Source organism: Diabrotica virgifera, chromosome 10 (genome assembly GCF_917563875.1).
Source record: "Diabrotica virgifera virgifera chromosome 10, PGI_DIABVI_V3a".
In the NCBI taxonomy this organism is placed as follows: domain Eukaryota; kingdom Metazoa; phylum Arthropoda; class Insecta; order Coleoptera; family Chrysomelidae; genus Diabrotica; species Diabrotica virgifera.
In genome coordinates, this window is record NC_065452.1 from 65,622,706 (window position 1) to 65,642,431 (window position 19,726).

At 33.8% G+C, this 19,726-nt stretch overlaps 1 protein-coding gene across 3 annotated transcripts in view; it reads right to left on the reverse strand.

Moving 5' to 3' along the window:
- Positions 1-19,726, reverse strand: part of LOC126878680 (ATP-dependent DNA helicase Q1-like) — a 74,922-nt gene that overhangs the window by 41,315 nt on the left and 13,881 nt on the right. The window contains exon 2 of one of the 3 annotated variants that reach the window (XM_050641535.1): positions 2,439-2,675. The exons of the other annotated variants lie outside the window; for them this stretch is intronic. The gene's annotated coding sequence lies outside the window, so the exon portion shown is untranslated. The remainder of the gene's footprint in view (positions 1-2,438; positions 2,676-19,726) is intronic. 3 annotated transcript variants of the gene reach the window in all.

The window sequence follows — 19,726 nt, forward strand, 5'->3', positions numbered from 1 at the left end:
CAGTTGCAGCAGGCTATTTTTTTTCTTCCCTGTTATTGGAATTATTTTTGAATATAAATTTTGAAGGGTTATTTCTTCAAAAGAGTTTGGAGGAGTTTTACCAAATACTTGAATTACTTTGAACTCTGAAGTATGGTCATAATTACCTACATATACTGAATTACTCCTGGTTTGTTTTTTTCATATTTTAAACACTTGATTTTTAGCCAATTTACTGTGCTTCCTTCTGTATTGTTGTTCCTGTTTTTTATTAACTTTGTTGATAAATCTGTAAGGTCTCTGAAATCTGAAAAATTCATCTGTCGAACATTATAGCCCGTACTTTTTTTGGTTTGGGACACGTCTTGATCTTGCGATTCTAAAAATATTAAACCAATCCTGAATGGTACAAACTGGAACGTATTTCTTTGCTTTCTCTATAGCACTGTGCATCCTGTCCACCTCCATAAAGGTCTGAAGGTTTGAAGTTTGGACCAAATATAAAAATAGTGCTGCAACATTTTGGTTGCGGTTTTGTCCGCCACAGGTATCAGAATACAAACAGAGCTGCTTTATTTCATGTTTCATTTGGTTAATATAGTTAAGTAAGCAACTACCTATTTCTGAACTGCATCATTTGCTTCACGTAGCTCATAAATGGTAAAATTATACATGCATACTTTAAGACTGTAATACATAGAACTGACGTCACTCGAAGGTATTTGTAACACTGATTGCAAATCAAAGGTATAACACATAACTTCTTTATGCTGCTGACATTTCTCCTTATCATCTGCTTTCGCATTCATACACTCTTCCTTCCGTATAATGTGTTGTACATAGTCATTTTCTAACAGTTGCGTCTACGGGCCAACTTTTAAGGAATTATATTTAGTGCAAAGCTGGCATTGATCTTTTTTTGGCTTATAGAACGACAAGTTGTAATCGGAACAAACAAATCCTCCTATAAGTAATTTCGATTACTTTAGTGAGCACTGAGGATATCGAACAACTTGGACCAGCAATAATATTTGGATCATCATCTTTTGTTGTTGAAGTAGAACCAAAACCAGCGGAATTATCTGAAACAACAGAATTGTAAATTTAACATCCTAATAGTCCCAAAAGTATACTAATAGAACATTATCTAAGCTTTTATTTAGCTTCTAGCTAAAGTAATTGCCTACTAAATTGGTAGGTATTCATTGATAATAATAATTAGTATACTTACTTGGACAACTTGGACCAGCAATAATGTTTGAATCATCATGTTTTGTTGTTGAAGTAGAACCAAAACAAGGGGAATTATCTGAAACAACAGAAAATAAATTTAACATCCTATGTGTTCTAAAAGTATACTAATAAATTATCTAAGCTTTTACTTAGCTTCTAGCTAAAGCAATTGCCTACTAAATTGGTAGGTATTCATTGATAATAATAATTAGTTGCAATTATTAGCAAGAAAATATTATGGACTCTGTTTAATAGATCTTTTAAAATAAAAATACATAATTTTAATCAAATATAACCTCACTCTCAGAAAAATTAAAAATAATATTAGAATCCACTATTAAATACATACCCAAATTATGGTTCTCCTCTTCTAATGCCATTAAAACTAATTTTTCACATCTACTTTTGCCACTTGTCATCATTTTATTGACTAAAAACTATAAAACTTAGCAAAGTAACACGTGAGGTTTATTCGTTACAATGAATATTTAACACAAAATAGTCTGCCTTAGTCTGCCAAAACAAGTTAGGTGTACATATATGATTTTTACTGCATAAGCTATTCCCCGAAAAACATTGTGATAAACAGCAGAAATCGTTTAAAATGCCTTAACATTTTTTAGCTGTATTGCATTGCATCATTTTGTTAAATATATTTCTGCAATATCGGCTATGTGCTCTTAACTGATTTTTGTAGTAGCTTTTGCATTCTAGGTCGCTATTATTTTACAATGTAAACCTTTTAAATAAACATAAAGGATTTTTGTAGAAGACATTTTTTTGATTATAAAAAATAATAAAAGTAAGATCAATTTAAAGCAACTTAAAGTATATTGCGTGTATAAGATTGTGTTATAAGGTTAGTTAGTATATTTTGGTCACATTTAGTATTAACGTTTAGATAAGTGCTTTCACTAAACGGGTTTTACTAGTCGATAATTTCTCTCTTTTTAATACTCTCTATGAACAAACCCGGAAAATGACCAAACATGGACTTAACGGATTTTTGCAGTAAGCCCACGATATTTTATATTTTAGTGTTATTTATATATCTATGTATTATTAATTAAACTAACATATTGTGTATATTAAGGTCAGAATTTGGTATTAGTTTTGAGAGTAAACTAAATGTAAGACCTTATAATTAAACTAACATATTGTGTATATTAAGGTCAGAATTTGGTATTAGTTTTGAGAGTAAACTAAATGTAAGACCTTATACTTACGATGTCGGGATATTATCACGAGGTTTTTTCCTGGTTTTCCCTCGTGATTTACTATGGAATCTCTAACATGAGAATTTTACTGTCATCGTTGCATGTGGTTGTCTTTTTAAAGAGAAATCACATGCTATGATTTTTTTGTGACGGATATTCTTGAGTTGGGGTTGATTTCATGAAATCGAATGAACTATCTTTTAGTAAAGTCATCCCAGGAACGCAACCCATAAATATTGGCAATATCTATAATATATAATATATTTACAATATATTGGCAATATCTATAATTATAATAAGTATAATATATGTCTGAACTGCAGATATAAATGAGTCGAATTAAATAAATTATTAGAAGAATTTTTTACTAAGCAACAACATTTTTGTTTAATTTATCAATATTTTGTATTTTGACAACGGCATTCGATTTGAACGTCGAAACGTTAATAAAATCATATTTTTAGTAAAATTGTGGCTTATTTCCCATTTAAAATAGTTGATTACAATAAATAATTTAAAAATTATTAAAGAACTGCAAGCATAAATGTTGCTAGTAAAATAATTGCGAGGAACATCCTGAAACGAACAGCTTATTATGGCGTTAAGTTTATTTTTTGGGTGTGACTGCAATGATATTATGCAAACAATTATTAGCCCAATCAAAGAATAATCTGACCAAAAAAAATAAAGGAAGGATGAAAATTTGGGAATAGGTAGTTGAAATTGTCTATTATTATATAAGAAAAAGTTTACAATTCTACATCCCCTCCATTTTTGTAAAATGGAGGGGATGTAGAATCCCTTCTCCCGAGACAAACAACAGACTTTACGTCATTTTGATAGCAATTTTAATAGAATGTGTAAAGTTAGACATAACTGTAAAATATCAAATTTTTATTCCCTACCATTTACAAGATATGCCATATCTCTAAATTGGGACACCCTGTATACATTATTATTGTGTGTAAAAAATTTCGATTTGAAATACTAATCGACAGGTCTGAACATTTTTCAAAAAAACAATTAGTATTTGAACTAATGAATTCATTCCAAATTACAGACATAACTTTGTTATTTTTATTATCTTGTAAATGGTAGGGAATAAAAATTTGATATTTTGCAGTTATGTATAACTTAAGTTGGGAGGGGGGGGGCTTCAAAACTCAACCAATCAACAACAAGAAAAACATACCAGAGAAAACTCGCACTCGGCACATGAACGTACAAGGATGGCGAACAAAGGATAGAGAGGTAATAGCGGAGTTCCAAAGAATGAATCTGGATATAATGATAACGACCAAGACGAAAAAGAAAGGAAACGGTACAAAGGACAAAAGCAGGAATTGCAATTATACTAAAAAAGAAATGGGAACATGCCATCGAAAACTGGGAACCAATAAATGAAAGAATTGCCAAACTTAATATACGGAAGACAAATTATCTTACTAGCGGTATACGGTCGAACAGAAGACAGCTCAATTCAAGAAAAAGAACAATTCATAGAACTGCAAGAAGAAATCGAAAAGGGAAAGAAGAATCAAGAAATAATTATTGCCGGTGACCTGAATGGAAGAATAGGAAGAAAAAAAATGACAGAACAGTAGGTAGATTTAGTGAAGATATAATAAACGATAACGGAGAGAAAGTGATTGAACTATGCGAAATAAACCATTTAAAGATCACAAACGGCTTCTATCAACATAAAGACATACACAAATACACATGGACACAGAAACAAGAAAATTGAGGTCTATTATTGATTATGTTATAGCAAGAAAGCTCGAGAAAAATAAATTATGTGAGAGTAAAACGAGGCGCAGAATGCGGCACAGATCACAAACTAGTAATCGTTCCGATGGAATTCCCATTTATATGGACCCAACAGAAACCGACCTTAGGAGATACTGACGAATCTAAGGCTCCGGCAATACCTGTCAATGTGTGCTCAATAAAAGAGAAGAAATTCAAAATAAACCTACTAGAAGAAGACTTAAAAGACTTATATAAACGAAGATTGGACCAAAAGCTAGAAGAGTTTGGGTATGAATCATTAGAACAGACTTACGAACACATAAAAACCTGCATAAAGACAGCAACCCTAGAAGCTCTTGGAGAAGACCAAAAATACACCCACCAAAATACAAAATTAAACAAAGACACACTGAAATGCATAAAAGAGAAGAAGGAACTCCATATAAAATACCTGAACATAAAAAACTATGAGGACTTGGAACTCTACAGGGAAAAAATAAAGAAGTAAAAAGAAAAGTAGCAAATGAAAAAAATGAAAGATGGGGAAAAACATGCACAGAGATAGAACAACACATAGGAGGAACGAGAAATTCAGAGTCATGGTGTATCTTAAAGTCACTCCAAAGAAATAAGACAGAAAATCAAGATCGGTCAAATCAAAGAAAACGAGTGGCAAGAATACTATAAAAAATTGCTAACCGAAAATCTCCCCCAATTCAAAGAATCAGAAAGAGACGGAATAGAAATCTACATACATGACGAAATCGAATAAAGCCTAGCTGAGGTAAAAATAACGATCAAAACTCTAAAGAACAAAAAAGCAGCAGGCCCCGGCGGAATACCAAATGAATTGATAAAGAACAGGTCGGAAAAGCTATTCCGCATGATACACAAAATGTTTGAGAGAGCACTGATGGAGAAGACTTACAGGCAGAATTGACTCAAGCATACATATATGACATCAATATATAAGAAAGTAAATCGGAAAAACTGCGAAAACTATCGAGAAAAACGCTTAAGGACTCAAATAAAAAGCATTACACAGTAAAGGGCAAACTTGTTAGTATCCTTTAAGACAGGGGTCACCAATTAGCGGACCGCGGTCCGCATCCTGACCGTGGGCTAGTTTTGTGCAGACCTACAATAAATTCAGAATAAAAGGTGTAGCAATTTTGAAAATGTTTGGCCATGAAATTGCGTACTATGTTTGTCTCAACTTATGTGTGCGAAGCCGCTTTACCAAGAATGAACTTTATTAAAAATCGGTACAGATCTCAGCTAACAGATGAATATCTCAACTCCCTAATGAGAATCAGTTGCACTCAACTCACTTCAAACAGTGGCCAAAAAACAATCAGATATTATTAGTTTTCCTTTCCATATACAGGGTGAGTCACCGTATCCCGAAATAACCAAAGTACGTGCCTCCTAGCGGCGGGATACGGGCAACAATACATTGGCTTATAGGGCAGTCCTTACAGTAGGGATCCTGGCCTATACAGAAAAATGCAGGCGGGTGTGGGGTAATACTGCACTTTGGTTGCATTGGTGGTGTATTGGCTAAACGTGCAGGGCAGGGTATGGTGCTGATAGAAAAGGCATTCAGGCATCAAATATCCAAAAATCTTTTCAGGCCATAATAATGAAAAGACCTTCTCCAAACGCAGTAAAAACTTATACTGAAATGATGGCATCTCCTGAGGTAAAATGTTCCGGAAGTAAAATGAGCCTCCGTTCGGATCTCCGGGTGAGGACTATCTCAGGGGGAACACCATTGCAGGTTAGAAAAATCAGGATAGGGTCTTGGAATCTTGGTAGTCTTACAGGTAAGAGTCTGGAGTTAGTGGATGCGCTCAAACGAAGAAGAGTTCAAATTGCTTGTATTCAAGAAACTAGGTGGAAAGGACAAAGGGCGAAAGAACTAGGTGAAGGATACAAATTGTGGTATGTAGGGAGTAGTAACACTAGAAATGGAGTTGGTATAATTGCTGATAGTGAAATGAAAGGTAACGTAGTAGAAGTTGTAAGAACGAGTGATAGAATGATGTCAGTGAAATTCGTAATTGATAAAGAGGTATTGAATGTTGTTTGTGTGTATGCTCCCCAAACAGGTCTGGGTGAGAATGAAAGAAGAGCTTTCTATGATCAATTAGGAGACGTACTGAGTGATATTCCAGCAGAGGAGAAAGTTATAATAGGAGGTGATTTCAATGCACATGTGGGCCAAACCAAGACAGGATATGAAACAATACATGGGGGATTAAGCTTTGGAACTAGAAATGAAGCTGGAGATGACATGCTTGAATTAGCAACAGCATTGGATATGGCGATTGTTAACACATTCTTTAAAAAGAGAGAAACTCAACTTATTACCTACAAAAGTGGACAACATCAATCCCAAATAGACTACTTCATGATAAGGAAAGAAGACATACGTGAATGCAAGGACTGCAAGGTAATAGTGAGTGAGACAGTAAGCCAACAACATAAGCTGCTTGTTCTGGACATCGAAGTAAAAAGCGAAACTAAACAAAAATATCGGAGAGGACCACAAAAAATCAAATGGTGGCTGCTGAAAGATGAGAAAGAAGGTCTATTCAGGAGAAGAATAGTAGAAGAAATATGTTGGAACATGAAAGGAAGCCCTAATACAATTTGGAGAAAAATGGCCAGTAGTATTAGAGAGACTGCTATTGAAATACTTGGGAAAACGTCAGGAAAAAAGTTTGAGGATAAAGAGACTTGGTGGTGGTCAAACGAAGTACAAGGAAAAATAAAAGAGAAGAGAAAATTATATAAAAAGTGGCAAGAAACCAGATCCGACACAGATCTTCAAAACTATATGGTGGCGAAAAAGGAAGCGAAAGTAGCAGTAGCAAAAGCCAAAGCAGAAGCGTATTCAAACCTATATGATCAACTTGATACCAGGGAAGGCGAAACGAAGATATATAAAATAGCCAAACAGAGAGCAAGGAAAGCAAAAGATTTTAATCAGATTAGATGTATCCGAGATGAAAATAATAAAATACTAGTTCACGAAAGGGAAGTCAAAAAGAGATGGAGAAAGTACTTTGACAGCTTATTAAATGAAGAATTTGACAGACAGCCTGTAGAGTCAACGGAGACAGTAGCAGCAATGGTCACCAAAATAACCAACGAGGAAGTGGCTCAAGCGCTTCAAAAAATAAAGAAAGGAAAAGCGGTAGGACCAGATGATATTCCTGGGGAAGTATGGAGAGCATTGGGAGAGACAGGAACAAGGTGGCTAGCAGGTCTATTTAATAGAATTATGGAAGTCGGACAAATGCCAGACGAATGGAGAAGCAGTATACTGGTACCTGTTTACAAAAACAAGGGAGATATACAACAATGTACAAACTACAGGGCTATAAAACTGCTTAGCCACACCATGAAAATATGGGAAAGAGTAATTGACAGACGGATACGTGAAGAGACCGAAATATCCGAGAATCAATTTGGCTTTATGCAGGGTAGATCAACAACAGATGCAATTTTCATTATAAGGCAGTTGATGGAAAAATACAGGAGTAAAGAAACAAACGCTCATATGGTATTCATTGATCTTGAGAAAGCATATGATAGAGTTCCTCGAGAGATTCTGTGGTGGGCACTCAATAAGAAAGGAGTCCCTGGTGAATATGTAAAGATTGTGAGGGATATGTATGAGGGAGTAACGACTAGTGTTAGGACAGGTGTGGGAGAGACTGATAAATTTCATGTGAAAGTAGGATTGCACCAAGGCTCTGTGCTTAGTCCGTATTTATTCTCATTAGTTTTGGACCAGATAACAGCGAAACTACAGGGTAACATTCCATGGTGCTTAATGTATGCTGATGATGTCGTGTTAGTAGGAAATAGTGAAAGAGACTTAGAACAAAAACTGGAACAGTGGAGACAAGCTCTGGAGGAAAAAGGTTTAAAACTTAGTAGGACAAAAACAGAGTATTTGGAATGTTCATTTAAAGATGGAGCTACTACAAATAAAATGGTATCTTTGGATGGTGAAATGATTGTGAAAAGCAATAGTTTTAAGTACCTAGGATCGGTATTACAGAGTAATGGAGAAATAGATGAAGATGCATGCAGTAGAATTAGGGCTGGATGGATGAAGTGGAAAGAAGCGAGTGGTGTGTTGTGTGACAGAAAAATTCCAATGAAGCTGAAGGGAAAATTCTATAAAATAGCCATAAGACCGGCTATGATGTACGGAACTGAATGTTGGGCAGTGAAAAAGAAAGAGGAACAACGAATGCATGTGGCGGAAATGAGAATGCTTAGATGGATGAGTGGAGTGACAAAGAAGGATAAAATTAGAAATGAGTATATTAGGGGAAGTCTAGGTGTGGCACCAATTGATGCCAAAATGAGAGAGCATAGGTTAAGATGGTTCGGTCATGTTCAACGTCGAGACGTTAATCACCCAATACGAAGAATAGCTGAAGTGCAGATTCCTGGAAGGAGTAGGAGAGGAAGACCAAAGAAGACCTGGGGAGAGGCGATAAGGCAGGACATGTTGGTAAAGGGGATTAACATTGATATGACCCAAGACAGAATTGTGTGGAGAAATGCAATTAGGGAAGCCGACCCCGCATAGGGATAAGGCAAAGAGAATGATGATACAGGGTGAGTCACCACTAACGGGACGGAAGATTAAAGCGAAGTGGTAAAAGATTTGAAAAAAATTTAAATTGAATAGTTTGTAAGTTAATAAAAGCTACATTTTAAAATTATTTTGTAATATACAGGGTGTCCCAATAAATGGCGGGGTATCAAAGTTATATTTTTTCTTATGGAACACCCTGTATTTTATTGCATTTTTTAATTGTCCGCAAAAAATAAGGTATAGTTTCATAAGGCTTCCTATGTACAGTGTGTTCTGAGTTGTGTTGACTTTTCTTAAAATGTAAAGTTTTAAAAGAAGGCTTATTCTCAAGTTATTTAAGAAATTTTAAAAACATTACTTTTACATCTAAATAGTTGGATATTGGTTGAATGTATTCCATGATTAATTATTACACATTTGTCTACAGGGTGTTCAAAAGTTACAGTTTCAGTATTGGATTATTCAAGGTATCATATGATTCTTATTTTAAATGGAACACCATGTATATTAATAAATAATTATACTAAACAAATTTACCTCTTTCGAATGGTATATGGATGTCCTATACCTAGGTCTCATAGTTTTACATCAAAAGATGTAGTTAATTAATGTCATTGTATGACACTGTCAGTTTATGACAGTACGGTCTGGTAATTATCAAAAATATAAACATCCGTGTACGATATTCAATTTTTTTTTATTCAACAATGACTGGCAGAGCCAATTACCTTCAAATTTAATTGTTCCTAAAATGAATAATCACGCTATCTATGAATAGTAGACATGGTACTTTGCATTGGGGAATATTTGGAAAATTGTCTCTTAGCTTCTAAAGTTTACGCTTAAAAGCATCCTGATAGAAGACACCCAAAAAGGACGTTTTTGGGAGATTTCTCGATAGATTCCGAGCTACTGGTAATGTTGCATAGGTACGAAAAGTTAAATAAAAATAAACCATTTATTTTTGATGACGTCAACGAACTTGATGTCCTTCTTTCTGTTACAGAAAACTCATATACTAGTAAAGAAAAAATTTCGGGTGAATTGTAAATCAGTCAAACGAGTGTTAGAATACTTAAGAGAATCCACTATTATCCGTATCAAACTACACCAGTATTAGACCGAACAGGATGATGATAAATATTTAACTAGTCCGTTTATGGACTAGACTTTGGAGAAGATCCTGATTTTTTTAAATGTATACAGACCAATCTACCTACTTTTCATAATAATGGTCTAGTAAATAGACACAATTTTCATTTCATTATGATACAGTAAACAAACATTTATTTCGTACTGTTTAAAAATCGAGAGTGACTATAAATATTACTTTTAAAATCAATTTACCGTTTAAGAAAATTGTAAATTACGCAAAAACTATGACTCCTAGTTATAAAACATCCCTATTAAATTCGAAATAGGAACCTGTGTTTAGTATAATAATTTATTAATATACATGGTGTTCTATTTAAAATAAGCTTCATATGACACATTGAATAATCCAATAATGAAACTAAATTTTGAACACCCTGTAAATAAATATGTAATAATCAATCATGGAATACATTAATTATAAAATAATTACCAGACCGTACTGTCATAAAATTACAATGTCATACAATGCCATTAATTAACTACATCTTTTATTTTAAAATCGATTTACAGATTAAGAATTTTAATAATTGTAAATTACGCAAAAACTATGAGACCTAGGTATAGGATATCCATATACCATTCGAAAGAGGTAAATTTATTTAGTATAATTATTTATTAATATACATGGTGTTCCATTTAAAATAAGAATCATATGACACATTGAATAACCCAATAATGAAACTCTAAATTTTGAACACCCTGTAAATAAATGTGTAATAATCAATTATGAAATACATTCAAACAATATCCAAATATTTAGATGTAAAAGTAATTTTTTTATAATTTCCTAAATAACTTGAGATTGATTCTTTTAAAACTTTACATGTTAAGAAAAGTCAACATAACTCAGAACACTCTGTACATAGGTATAGGGAAGCCTTATAAAACTATACCTTATTTTTTGCGGACAATTAAAAAATGCAATAAAATGTAGGGTGTTCCATAAGAAATAATATAACTTTGATACGCCGCCATTTAATGGAACACTCTGTATATTTCAAAATAATTTTAAAATGTAGCTTTTATCACTTTACAAACTACTAATTTAAAATTTTTTTCAAATCATTTACCATTTCGCTGCAATTTTCCGTCCCGCTAGTGGTGACTCACCCTGTATGTTGTGGGGCCGCTCCTGAATGAAAAATTTTCTGATTCGGTTTCTTTTTTAAAAATGTCCCCTTTAAACAAATCAGAAGGGGCCCTAGGAAAGAACAATTTTTTTTAAACAAATTCAAAATTATCTTTTTGGACCGAAAAATATTTCTAGTTTTTTTAGGTACTTTAAACAAAAAACGTCTCTTGTCATTTTTCTCAAAAGTTTTCGAATTCTAAGTGATTTAAAATCTGAAAAATTATTAGATTTCAGGTTGCCACGTACCTAAATTGAAGTTTATACATTTAATTTCAAGATTCTTATGCGTAGTCGGGGCTTATTTCAATATAGACCGTTGTTTTTTAATTGTTAATTATGCCCCTCCATTCGACTTTAAAGCCGCCGCGCGTCGCACTTTGTGGTGCGTCTCGGTCGCACTTTATCGTGCGTCTCTGTCACTTTTATACATATTATACGTACTTACGCGAAAAATTCCCAACAAATACTTGACATTTATTAAAATTTTATAATTTATTATTAACATACCTAGTTTTTTTAATCATTTATTTATTTATTAGTTTGATTATTTTCGATGTGCTAATTAAATAAGCCAATAAAAACCAACGGCGGATCCAGCAACCTTGCAAGGTGGGGGCAATGAAATAAAAAATGTCTCGTCACTGGCGTTCGCAGGATTATTTTTCGGGATGGTCTGTTATTTTCTTCTTCTTCATGTAAGTACCATATCATTTCAGAGAGGTGGTTACGGTCATAGCTATCTTAATTTTATTCACTTCTATTTTTGTAGCAACCCATATTTGGGACCTCTCATTACATGTTCGAAGTACATACTGCAGCTTTCTCTTCTTGACGCTTTTTATAATCTCAATAGTCTTGCTGAGACGTTCTAGTATTGTGGAGTTTTGAATCTTCTCGTCCCAAGAAACTCTTAAAATTCTTCTATAGCACCACATCTCGAGAGCCTCAAGGCGATTTAGATCGACTTTATTCACAGTTCAAGACTCAACACACAGTAAGACCGAGAAACGTAGGTCCTTATGCCAATTTTAAGTCTCTGTTACATGACACTTTGGACATCCTTCTAAAAGTGGCTCTTATTCGGGCTCTTTGTTTTAGAATTTTACAATTTTATAAAATAAGATAGTTTTTGTTTTTCAAAGTAACGAAAATGAATAATTTTCCTACGGCATGGTGCTGTGCGCAGCCTACAGCGTCTATTGGAAACCACCGGCTTACTTTATTGCAGTCGACAATACAAACCTTTCTAGAAAACAAATTACCATAACATAGCAGCGGCAATTACTATTTTTATCTGGACTCTGGCATTGAATTGAATAGATGGTAATGAACAGATTTATTGTGGGAATTTTTCATTTGTTATGTTCCAAAGACTTTTTAATAATTTTCTATTCCAAGGAATTCTGCCATATTTAGGTATGTTTCAGTTATTCAGTTATCAACAGGACACAAAACTCACTATTTTTTTTCAACCGTAATCTCTTTCTTAAAAAAAGTGTCATTAGACACCAGGCGAGGTTTCAAGGAGGGGGCAATTGACCCCATTGACCCCCCTTGGATCCGCGCCTGATAAAAACAACGGTCTCAATTGAAATAATCCCCGATTACTCATTAGAATCTTGAAATTGAATGTTTAAACTTCATTTTAGGCACTTGACAACAGCAAAAATAATAATTTACACATGAGTGTTCAAGCTTCGAAAATGCTAATTTTCGCATTTTTCAGATTTTAAATCGGTTAAAACTCAAAATCCATCAATTTTTGAGAAAAATGAGAAGATCTTTTTTGTTTAGGATGACCCACAAATGCTAAAAACATATTTTCATGGGCAAAAAAGGTGATGTTTTGGTTTTGTTACAAAAAATTGTTTTAATAATTTCGGCCCAAAAATTTTGCAAGGCACCCTTCTGATTTGTTTATAGGAGATAATTTTTAACAAGAATTCGCAAAGAAATCTAATTAGAACAGACACAGGTAGCATTAAATCCGGACCCCGGAAGTGTCGTAGGTTTTCGAAACGGACCCTCAGGGAATCCAATTGGTGACCCCTGCTTTAAGACATTAAAAAAATGTATAGGATATGTCACTACATAATTTAGTATAAAACATTAATGTCTATAATACAATATTCACAGTGTAACAAAATTGACAAAGCATAAAATATATAAAATAACATTTTTTGAAGTAAAATATGAAGCTACTGCAGTTTGTCCTCAAGATATTCATTTATAGAATTACAGTAAAACTTCCGTTAACCGAAATAACAAGGGGGGAGGCCGTTTCGGATAACAAGAATTTCGGATAAAAATAATATTGGTTTTTGTATTCTTCTTTTGTCAAATTACAAAATCTTGGTCCAATTTGGTATTAAAAACTACTATGAGGTGATTTCGTAATGTGTTGTATATTTACCTAATTGTGTTCTTAAGTTGTAGAAAAGCAATGTTGATGATGTTGACAAATTAATATTGAATTCTTTCCGTATTGCGATAAAAATTTACTTTTTATTGACGAAATTATTGAAACTCTCAGCCGTTTCGGTTAAACGATGTTTCGGTTAAAAAGGTTTCGGTTAACGGAAGTTTTACTGTATATGCTTTTCTTAAGAGTAAATCTTTACATTTTTTTTTAAATTCAGTGGAAAGTGGTATTTCTTTCACAGTTTTTGGCAAATAATTGTACAAGGTCAGTCCCATATATCTGAAGCAATTTTGAAATTTCGATGTTCTGTGTTTAGGAACTCGTAAAGATTCAGCACTTCTTGTATTGTAATAGTGATTGTCTGAATTTACTGGAAATTTATTGATTTCCTCTTTTACATAAAGTAAACATTTATAGATATATAGGCAGTAGAAAGTTAAAATTTGATGTTTAATAAAAATTGGTTTAGACGATTGTTGATAATCCAAATTAAAAATCAAAAATGAATAACCATTTTCAATTTCGTTGCAAAACGAAAATACAGCCGCATCATATTCTAGTCCAATCAGAGAGTGCAGCAAGCACTCTCTCTCATCAGGAGACATATGCTGCTCTCTCTGATCCAACCAAAACAAACCCCGGCGTGCAGTCACGGATTGCAACGAACGAAATGGTATATATGCCCTAGCGGCAACTGCTAGCAAAAGACTAAGTTTTGACTCTAATGGCATATAAAACAACGTAATGTTACTCTATATCCTACCAGACTGAAAACAATGGGAACCTTCTCTGGTTACACCTCCGAGGCTTCTACAATTTGCAAGCCATACGGATGCTGAGACTAAGGAAGATGAGGGAATTTTACAATTTATAATTCACGTCCCATCTGCTCAGCACGGTAAAGTTCCAACGAGAATTGTTCCCTTCATAAATGGTCCAACGAGAATGGTTCCCTTCGCCAAATTAAAAAATTTACGGATAATTTTTTTTTGGGTAATGAACACTTTGTTACTATCTACTGAGTTCCTCCACAAAATTACATTATAGCACATGTGGCTGTAAGCAAGGCTATAATAAATGTTCATTAATGCCGAGATGGGTAGTGTGTTTTTAATTCTAGATATAGCATAAAAAGCTTTATTCAATTTCATGTTCACTGAATTCACTTGTTCTGACCATTTGAGATTACAATCAATGAACACACCCAAAAACTTTGTAGAGTGAGTGGAAGATAACATATTGTTTCTATCATGGATGAGAATGGTTAAGATATAGTCATTGGTAGATGAGTTGTATAAGTGAAAATAAATTATTTCCGTCTTGTCAATGTTTAATATTAATCTGTTGGTATTACACCAGCGTATAAAGCAGCCAACAACAGTCTTCATTGTCATTTTTAATTCCTCGAGTGTATGTACAGAGACTATTAACGAGGTATCATCAGCAAATATTGATATTATAAGTGCCCTTATGTGATCTGGTAGGTCGTTAATAAAGATTAGGAATAATAATGGTCCCAGCACGGATCCCTGTGGTACTCCTTTATTTGTCGTGTATGGTTCTGAGCTTGATTCTTTAATTTTAACAACACTCTTCCTGTCACTTAAGAAATTTATTACCCATTCTAGAAATATCCCTCTAAAACCAACGTTATATAATTTATTGCGAATAAATGTTATGTCTAAGCAGTCAAAAGCTCGTGATAGATCAAAAATATTCCTGCCACATGGTTTCTACTATCTAATTCATCATAAATACGCTAAAACAAACTGCATGCAGCCGTGAATGTCGACTTTTTTGGTCTAAATCCGCGTTGGTTTGGAGTTAATAAATTGTATTCTTCTATAAAATTTAACATTCTGTTGTATACAACCTTCTCTATTACTTTGGAAATTACGCTAAGGACCGATACTGGTCTATAATTTGAAATATCATGAGGGTCATTTTAAATTTTCAACTTTTGCCATTTTAAATACGGATGGAAATTGGCTGGTTGTTATTGAGAGATTAACTAAATGGGTTAGAGTGTTAAAGGATTCGATATATGATCATGTTGAGCCTAAACAACCATTCATTGACTTCCAGTGCAATTGTCAATAAGATGCAATGAAAAAATATCTGCTGCTGATCAAGAGAATCATCCGAAAATTCAGATCTCTACTAAAAGAGTTGATAGCATAGATAAAAAGAGCATTAAAGAACATTATTACAGGCAATATGAAAGACAAAAGAGGAAAATCAGGTGATTGTGTTAGTAAGCCTTTAACTCAAGAAACTGTAAGCAAAATATTGGGTGGTATGAATAAAAACGGAGTATAAACTCCTAGTATGTTCTCATGATTATGAGCATAAAGTATAAGTTTATACTCCATTTCATATGAATAAAAATATATTGATGTGATGAGTTTCTACTCACACTACATACGAGTAGATACTCTCTATGTGTAGTATGTACTCCAAAATGTGGAGTATAAACTACATTCTCATTTTTATTCATACGAGCCAATGGCACACATGGCACACAATGGAAAAGAAACTACAAACAGAGATGAAATATTAACAATAGTCGAAGAGTTCTACACAGAGTTATACAAATCAAGAAAAAAAGATGACAATGCGCAACCTCCAATTACAGTAAAAACTGGGGTATTAAATCAAGGATCGGATTTAATGCCCGATATAACAAAATTAGAAATCAAAGAGGCTCTGAAGAAAATGAAAAATAATCGAACCCCAGGTGAAGATGGAATAGTATCAGAAGCACTAAAAATTGGAGGAAATATACTACTTGAAAACATTAAACAACTTTTCAATATCTGCCTTCACAACGCCAATATTCCAACAGACTGGAACAACGCTACTATGATTCTATTACACAAAGCAGGAGACAAAGCCAATTTAGAGAATTACAGACCGATTAGCCTCCTCAGCCATTTATATAAGTTATTTACGCGAATAATAGTTAAGAGAATGGAAAGAAAGTTAGAGACTTATCAACCAAGAGAACAGGCAGGATTCCGAAAAAATTACGGAACAAATGACCATCTACAAAGTATAAAAACACTGATAGAGAAAGTAGTGGAATACAATAAACCCCTAGTTCTAGTTTTTATCGATTTTCATAAAGCCTTTGACACAGTTGAACTAAGCAAAATATTACAGGCGCTTAAAGAATGCAGGCTAGATTATAGGTATACAAAATTATTACACAAAATATACTTACAGGCAACAACCACTGTCAAATTACATACTAACAGTAATCGCATAAAAATAGAACGGGGGGTTAGACAAGGAGACCCAATGTCACCTAAACTTTTTAATACGGTCTTAGAACATGCTTTCAAGAGTTTGGATTGGATGACAAAGGGAATAAAAATAGATGGAGAATACCTAAACAACTTACGTTTCGCCGATGATATAGTCATAGTAGCTGAGGATCTAGGTATGGCAAGAGAGATGGTACAAGAACTCGTTGTAGCTACAGAAAATGTAGGTTTAAATATAAACATCTCAAAAACAAAAATAATGACAAATTTGGTACCCAACCAGAACATCAGTATTGGTGGGAAGGAAATAGAACTCGTAGATAGATATAAATACCTGGGACATGAAATTACGATTGGCAGGGATAACCAGACTCATGAGCTGAAGAGAAGAATCGGTTTTGGGTGGGCAGCATTTGGAAAACTGAGAGAAACTTTTAAAAGTGAGTTACCCACATGTCTAAAGAGAAAGGTATTCGATCAGTGCGTCCTCCCAGTCTTGACGTACGGATCAGAAACACTTACCTTAACTAAAGCCTCGGCTACCAAACTAAGAGTCACGCAGAGAAGAATGGAGCGGTCAATGTTAGGAATAACTCTGCGAGACAAAATCAGAAACGAAGAAATCAGGAGAAGAACAAAGGTGACTGACGTCATCGAGAGGATAGCCAGGTTGAAGTGCAGATGGGCAGGACACGTAGCCAGAATGACAGATGGGCGATGGACGAAGAGGTTATTGGAATGGAGGCCAAGAGAAGACAAGAGAAGCGTCGGTCGACCGCCTACAAGATGGACTGACGACTTGAGAAAGGTAAATAAAAACTGGATGAGGGCGGCGCAGGATAGATGGGGTTGGAAACGAGGGGAGGAGGCCTATGTTCAGCAGTGGACTTTTGAGGCTGGATGATGAATGGCACACATTGCTCAACTCCCGACTTACATTTCTCATTATTTGTGAAACGAATTCGAATTCAAGTATTTAGCACCAGATTTAACACTAAAATGTACTGCTTATATTTATTATTTAGATGACTTGAATCCAAAAGTATCGTTTTCAACTTACAAAAAAGTATTTTATCAAAATTTCAATTTAAGAAGGAGACCCCCCAATTAAAGACACATGCAACACATGTGACAAGCTAACCAGTAAAATGAAAGATGCAAAGAAACAATGAGTTACATCAGAAGCATTTACAATAAATATAGCAAAAACAACAAGACAAGTGATGAAAATGGATATTGAAAATACAAATAAAGAACGACAATTGGAAGTAATTACTTACGATATGGAGAAGGTTTTAAGTTTGCCCAAAATACCCACCAATGTAGTCTATTACAAAAGACAATTATCTGTATTGATGTGATCTTGATTATTGATATGAGATAATGTTCTTATATGTTACTTAATTTAATCAATGTATTAATACTAATCTAATTAATTAACCAGATCACATATCAATATGTTTTCAATCTCAGGGCGAATTATAAATTAATTACTTACTTCCGTGGCTTCTAAATATTTCTTAATGGTTCCTAATCGGGATAGAAAAGAAAAGAGTAAAAAAAAATACACATATGGGTTACAATTATAATCAAAATATTTTTTATTTTATTTAAAAGGCAATCAATGCTTAATATTTGCTATTTCTTATTATTCTTAAACATAACATTTACAAATGGGAATCTTATTTCCTTTTGGTTTTCAATTGAAAGTTTTTATTAACATTTAACTATTAGGAGTTATTAGGAACAACTCTATTTAAGTTTGATGAAGCTTTTCTGATATTATTGATTATGTTATTCAATTTTTTATGTGGAATTTAATACGAAAACCCATACATTCATGTCCAAACAAATGAGACTGACCTTTTCCTGGTGAACTGAAAATGTCCTCACACAAGACCCTTTCCTGCTATCCTTGGCTGCGATCAAACCTCGTCCTGGCTTCCAGTGATGTTCTCCTTTGAAAAACTAGCTCGAATAGCTCTCGTTCCTGCTTTTGTCGTGATGCTGTGTTCTACCTTTTTCGAAACTGCTATCAGCTACCGGGACACTCTGGGCTCAAGGAGGTTCTTTTACTCTCGACCTGGCCTACTTCTCGTTCCACGATAGATACTCCACACTCACGGAACTACACCGGCTTTCTCACTCCTCGAACACTACCGTCTACTACTCGACTTCACTTCTCGACAGCTCCAAACATTCTGCCCTCACTTTGTCATCCATTCCCCTACTTTCTAAATATCCCTTCCAGATTCACAAATCAATCTTCCACCACCAACTCTCATTCGTAATATTCCTCAAAACCAATTTTTAATCTTTCTAAATATGCCTAATGGATTTCAAAAGAAAATATTTAATTCCCATTCTAAAATACTTTCTAACTATTTACAAATTTTAATGACCTATTCTCTCTTTCAAATGAGTCTTATTTAGCATAGGCTAATGATCGAAACCTTCCGCGAAAAACGATAATGAACTATCATCTATTTCACTGAGTTTTATTTAGCATAGGCTAATGATCGACCTTCCGAGAAGAACGATAATGGTACGCGTCATTCACTTTGTTTATCTAAGCACATTGTTCCGAGTTTCGTACGCTTATTCTAATCACTTCTTAAAATTACATATAACAATTTGTTGTATACAGGTTGTTTTAAATTTATATGCCCGTGGTTGAGAAAATTGAAAATATTTTATATTAAATTGAATTTTGTTTATAATTATCAAAATTTAATTTTCATATCAAATAGAAATATAACAAATCCCCGCCTTGTATTCGATAAAATTTATCTGCATTTTTAAATAAATTTTCTCGAGGCAAAACCAACCCCCTGTATATTTCCTTACTTTAATCTACGTCTTATATCCTAACTTACTATCTACTTCATGTAATTCTGTCTTTTATTCGTGATATTTGTATACATCGTGAATATTATAAATTCCCCG